The sequence below is a fragment of the Etheostoma cragini genome, chromosome 8, assembly GCF_013103735.1.
Source record: "Etheostoma cragini isolate CJK2018 chromosome 8, CSU_Ecrag_1.0, whole genome shotgun sequence".
NCBI lineage: Eukaryota > Metazoa > Chordata > Actinopteri > Perciformes > Percidae > Etheostoma > Etheostoma cragini.
The window spans coordinates 29,380,675-29,387,168 of record NC_048414.1 but is presented as its reverse complement, the minus strand read 5'-3'; the positions used below and the strand labels follow the sequence as shown (position 1 = coordinate 29,387,168).

Below are 6,494 nucleotides of genomic sequence, written 5' to 3'. Positions count from 1 at the left end.
ATGATGTTTACAGCAGCCTTATGTAGCACTGATGCCCAAGATAAGATTCCCTCAGGGGACAATAAAGTTGATCTTGATCTTGACTCGACCACCGAAGCAAGATGGTGGCTTTCTAAGTAACAAGAAGTGGTACAGAAATGTGAAAAAATTGGTTTGAGGCCATTTAATATTTCATCCATCAGAGCACTGGCAATTCTACAGTCTAAAATGTACCACTTCTTTATCTTGTCCAGAATTCTTAAAAACAAATTAAAAATCTAATGGTGCGCATCCAGGTTGTTTGTTAATGTTAAAGAAAACACCATTGGTCAGTAGATCTTACCGAGTATCAATATGAGTATTGGTGTCAGAAAGCCAGTATAGGTCAGGCTAAAGTCTGTTGTTCAAATCTTTTTATAACTGATTCAGGATCCTTGCAGTTTCATACTCTAAGAGAAGTCTTTTCCTTTTGAAGCAAGGTTTGTAATCAGGGTCACAATCAAGCGAGTCCTCAATGTCACTACTAGAAGAATGACTGGAGTAAAGAGTGTTCGGATCAAAGGAGGAATCTGCATTTTCTTCCTCATCATTGTCATCATTGTTTACTTGTACAACAGGATCTACATTTCTAGTGGAGGACCTTCGTTTTGTCCCTTTGTAACACTGCAGAGTGCTCAGTCTGTTGAGAGTCACATAGGGCTGTAGCAGCTTGGACTGCAGCAGCACAGCCTGACTTGGCAGGGATAACCTCAGCTGTGCTCTCAGGACTCTGCTGGTCTCAGAGCTGATGGTCGGGCCATTGGAGTTGGAGGTCGAGTTCTGAGGGACAACCTGGCCAGATAATTCAGTAGATAAAGGGGTTTGGTCAGCAGCATAGACTGTTGATAGAGTCCCTGATTGAGTATTAGAGGCAGAACCTTCTGGAAACCCATAGACATTGAAGTCACGTATGGGCGAACTCGTCCTAAAGGTAGCTATGAACTGCTCAGCTAAAGGGTTTTGACTAAATCCGTCCAGAGCCTGTGAATGTCTGGTGGTAGTACAAGCCCATCGAAACTTTCTTAAAGGTTTGGAACAAACCCGTTGAGTTGGTGGTTGACAGCTGGTTGAGGTAGATGCATCGTGAGATAAAGGAGCTGTTTGCACCTTGTTCGTTGTGTTCTGTGAATTTGTTGGGGCCACAGTGTCTGGTTGGTCAAACATGAAGCCTCTCATCGTTCCTCGAGGTATGGTATTGTTCCTTGAGGCATAGCGGTGTGGAGAAGTTAGTACCAGAGGCCTTTCGTTACCAGACATTGCGAAGTGATTTGGAGCTGCTTGATGGGGTTTAATGGTAGGGTAGATCTTTCCGACAGAGACAATGTCCACCAGCCGGACCACTGGCGACAACAGGACGGGCAGCGGAGTGTCTCTGGATGACGAGGGCTGTGCTAGAAGTTCCGTTTGAGATGCATCCCTTGCTGATCCAGGCATCTGCTCATCTTCAGGGTTACCTTGATTAGATACCTGAGCTGAAGTCTGTGAAGGTGGATGCTGTTGGTCAGGGGGGCATGGAATGAGGTCAGAGGGCGTGAGTTCTTGGGATGAAGTGGTAGACGAGGACGACTGAAACAGTAGGGGAGAGGAAGAACCATTGGCCTGAAGCTGCAGCTCTTCAGAGCACTCGTCTGGACACTCCTGCAGGATGCTCTTCACCCACCGCTGGTGTTTAGCGCAGAAGTGGGGGGAGGAGGAAGCCTCCTGACCCCCTTCAGGTGGGGCCTGGGCTTCCGCTGACTGGAGGAGAGCCTTAGAAGAGCTGCCATACCGAGCAGACGTTGAGAGTTGAGAGCTCTCCATTCCACTCGTTCCATTTGCTGAGTACTGAGAAATCCTGCCCGGATGACAGGAAGCAACATCTAAAAGGAACAGAAAGGTTATGCATTTTGATTAACATATGCAGAGCTAAAAAGATTAATCGATTCACTGATTAGTTGTCAATCATTAAATTAATCACCAGCAATTTTGAGTCATTTTTCTGATACCACCTTCTTAAATGTGAACGTTTTCTATTTTCTTCACTCCACTAGGACAGTAAACTGATTATCTTTGAGAGAAGTACTAACTTAGTACTCTAATTTATTTTTTTTGCCGACATGTTTTATATCAAGCATTTTGCTTGATGTTCATATTTTTGAGGGATTATCCAGAAAATAATGCCCTCTGAGGTGTCCTTGTATCAGAAAACGGGATGAGATGCCTTCTCCATTACTTTCAGACATCAGGACACATCATGTCTTGGAATTACAGTGCGTCCTTTTTAAAGTAATTGGTGTGCAATCAAATGAAACTCCCGTGAGAATCATAAAAAACAGCCAAAAGATACTTTTGTCTCTCTTCATACATGAAGTGCGCTTGCATGTTATTAGTGGTTCTTACCACAGTGCAGCAGCTTCTTTAGAGTTGCTGCTATGTTGGTGGAGTCAGAGGAAATGACTTCTAACAGCAGCTTCTCCTCCTCCGTCGCAGGGTTTTCTTGCTTCAGTATCTAGTTCAAAAAATGCAATCAATGAGAAATTCATATCATGATATCAGAGGTAAATCTAGTGTTGTCATTTTTAGGGCCCTTTGTGTTCCCAGGTACCTCAAGAATACTGTGTGTGTTGGTGAGAAACCCTGAATGTAAAAATAACAGTACAAGAAAACGCTCCAGGGTACTTTAAATGTGTAGCAACCAATACACGTTTTGTCACATTCAGTGTATATCTCCTCACTCACCTAGCTTTGTTTTGGGCAACACTTTAAAAAGAGGACACACCCAACAGCAAGCACAGATTAAAGCACACACACCACCATATGGAACACACACCTTATCAATGTAGGTCTCTCGTGGTAACACAGTCTCCAGCTGGTGTAGGTAGTGCAGCAGTCTGTCCTCTACTTTCTGGGCATAATGCTCCCCGTACTGCTCCTCCATCTGATTCTGAAACACAGCAAGCACCTAACACGTCACCTGGACACAGACCTCGCTCAGACTTTCTGTATTGTTCATACAGTTCAGTACTTTGAGTTTAATTACACATTCCAAAATCTAGAAAGTAAAAGTCCCAAGGTTCAGTGTTATTAAGAAGCATAACTTGTGTTGCATCATTTCGAGCAATAAGAACTTCTCTAATTTAGATGAAAATAGTTTTATTATCCGTCACATACAATCGTATGGTACAATGTAGTCAGCAGTGCTTCTCAAAGTCCAGACCGTGTCCAGATCCGGTCCATGTCCAGATCAGGACCAAACGGCGAGTCCATCCGGACCCGCCCCATCCCTTGTGTTATAGATGCAATACCTTATTAAGTTTTTTTATTCTGAAATAAATTTGCTATGATATTACATTGTAAGTAATGTTGTCTATACATAAAAGAATCATCAAAAACCTTGAAAAGGCAACAAAAACATTAAAAGGGGAGAAAACATATAAAAATGGTGACGAAAACGCTGCAAAACACAAAAAAAACCTTTAAAATAAGGCGGGAAAAATGTTTAAGATGGATAAATCACTACTTATCCTTTTGCTCTAGAAGCTAAGAATACTTGTGTACTTTACTACATGAAGCTCAAAAATGGTTTGTTGTTGACCTTTGACCTGGAATAAAAATCTGATGCGGACCTTTGAGTGGTGTTTGAGACAGGGGTGAGTCTAGGCTCAGACATTTAGGGGGGGGCTCAGCCCCTAATGAGACTGTTTTTGGACCAACAAAAGAAGACATTTAAAGACATCACCTTGGTCTTTGAGAAACTTAGATGGACATTTTTCATATAATTACCAGCTAAATGAATTGATAATAAGAATAATCGTTACTTGCTGCCCAGTAAACTTGAATACGTGCCAGTGGATTCTAAGTCCACTCCAGCACCCTCTTAACGTTTGGAGTTTACAGAGTTATAGAGGTTATCAGATACGGTTGGCCATAAATGCAAAGCCTTCATTACTTCTCATTAAATCCCTTTTTTAGTGGGGACTATTGCCCGGCCTACATTTAAAAGGTGTAAAATGTGGATCAGCAGTGCACCCTGCTGGAGAGCAAAGGGGGCAGAGAGAGAGAAACCACTGGGTTGTTCTAGCAAATACAACCCCAACAGGGAGAGCAGGACCCCCGACGCCAATCAGCCTTACACAACCCAACCCCTCGGAATGATCCAAGTGATCCAAAATCTAATTCATTTCAAAGTGTTTCAGTCTGCTGAAAGTTGTTCTGGTGGAACATGTGTACGTTCAGAAGTAGTTTTATTGGTCAACAGAACAGATTGGACAGGTAGTCAATGGGAACATGTCAAATGACTGAATTGGGCCCTTTAAACTCATTCCGCCAGTTACTTCTACTGTTATAAGACAACTAACCTTCACATAATCTTCAAGTTTGACCTTGTCCATAGCAAGTGCCTGTGCCAGAGCCTTGAAGTCCACATGGTTCTTCCTCATCAGGAACATTTCATGTTGGCTCTGTGGAACACAAAAGGACACAGAACATTAGTAACAACTTAGTAAGCTTTGTATACGAGCAGTAGTCAGGTACAGGCATCACCCAAAGGTCACTCTCCCTCCAGCTAGCTCCGAATGCAGCAGCTGGGCGTCTCGCAGGACCAGCCCTGGCTTTACTCCATGTGCTTCCCTCTTCATTTTAGAATTGATTTGAACATTTTTCAAATCCCTTTTAAAGCACACCTGGGTCTGGCTCCAATTCCAAATATGAGATATATATATATGTATATATATATATATATATATATATACTGCCATTTGTTTTGTTATGGTAAAAAAATATCAGAGAACAGCAGAGAATTGTGATCTAAAAAATCATGATTCATATTTTTCCAAGAATCAAGCAGGCCTACATGAGAAGATTTCAAAGACTTATGAATATCCAGAAGAGATTGTTCCAAAGTTAGACACTTACACATTGATCTTGGTATTGAGGTAGTTTACTTGGGAAGAACTTGCTGATTTTAAACAGAGTCTCAACCACTCCTCGGCCCCCCCTGAGCATCCACATAATGACCTGGATGGGGAGACAGTAACACACACACACACACACACACACACACACACAGTGTGAAACAGAAAAATAATATGAAACAGTCAATAATAACCTGCAGCTGGAACATAAGCGTGAGTTATGCTTCTGGGTAAAATCTACGGTGTTGCTACGTCCAGTCCTTCTCTCACTTTCTCCCTTGCTCTACCACACACACACACACACACACCAACGCACAGGTACAGCATATACTTCAGGTCACTTAGGTACGCTACGGTGAAACCTCTGTGGAGCTTCCCCAGAACCATAAATCACGCTTAAGTTACAGCGAGTCTGACCTCCACCCATCTCCATACCATGGTCTTGAGGCCAAACATGATCTTCATGTGTTTGATGGGAGCCACCAGTCGGGGCAGAAGTGTGTAAGTGGCTTCCAGAAAGCTCATCACTCTCTCAAAGTGCTCCATGTCCCTGGTCTTCACGGTGGAATATACCCGGGCAGAGGCAACACGCAGCCTCCATGAGTCTTCAAGGCTCAGAGGCTGCGAGTCCACATCGGGCCAATTGGAAGGGTCCAAAACTGTAAAGAACCATCATAAAGCATGTCACATCTCCTCAGAATTTACTTTAGTTGCATTAACAGACCACAGGGCTGTGGAGGAAGGTCTGGCAACGCAAGCCTAAAAAGAACTGAATTTGATACCCAGCCCTCCCTTTACGATGCCCACATTGATTTTACTCGATTTAACGGCTCGGGTCTTGTAACGGTAGGGAAAACCCCCTTAAAAATGTGATCTACCATGTTTTGCAGTGAGTGGTCTCAAATGTTCTTTATCTAATATAAAGTATGCATTCAAGTGCAGTTAGGGTCAGATTTTAGATTAGTTTGCATGCACTTCACCAGGGATGGAATAAGACATCGGAGGCGTTTATCCAAAGAAACATTCAACTGCTGTCAGATGTGGGACGCCACTGCAGCAGCTAGGGGTTAAGTGCCTTGCTCAGGGACACATTGGCTGATGTATCAAAGTGGGAATCAAACCCAGGTCTCCCACACCAAAGGCATGTGTCATATCCACTGGGCCCCCCGGGGACCACACTGACCATACTGGGGTTATTCCCTCCTTACAGCAGCTCAGATATAACAGATAAGAAAATAGACATTAGATATATAGAGATATATATATATATATATATATATATATATATATATATATGCTGTACATACAGTCTGTATACACATATAGTGTGTAAAAATGTAAAGGCTTAATCTAAAAAGAAAAGGAACTAATCTTACAATTAAATGTAGAGCAGTAAAAAGTACTTCCCTCTGAACGTCCTGACTAAAAAGTAAAAGTACTGTAAGGTTGGAAGTACAAATATTTGTTAAGATGCATAATTCCTCCAGGAAAAACACCCTGAATCACATGTAATGTTTGGAATCGGCAGAAAGTTTCTAGACTAATGAACTAATAGTAAAAATAATAAGATGAATACGTTTTTTC

General features: G+C 42.4%; 1 protein-coding gene across 1 annotated transcript in view; it reads left to right on the top strand.

The window, feature by feature from the left end:
* Window positions 1-6,494, top strand: part of gan (gigaxonin) — a 322,832-nt gene that overhangs the window by 184,619 nt on the left and 131,719 nt on the right. The gene's annotated exons all lie outside the window — the stretch shown is intronic.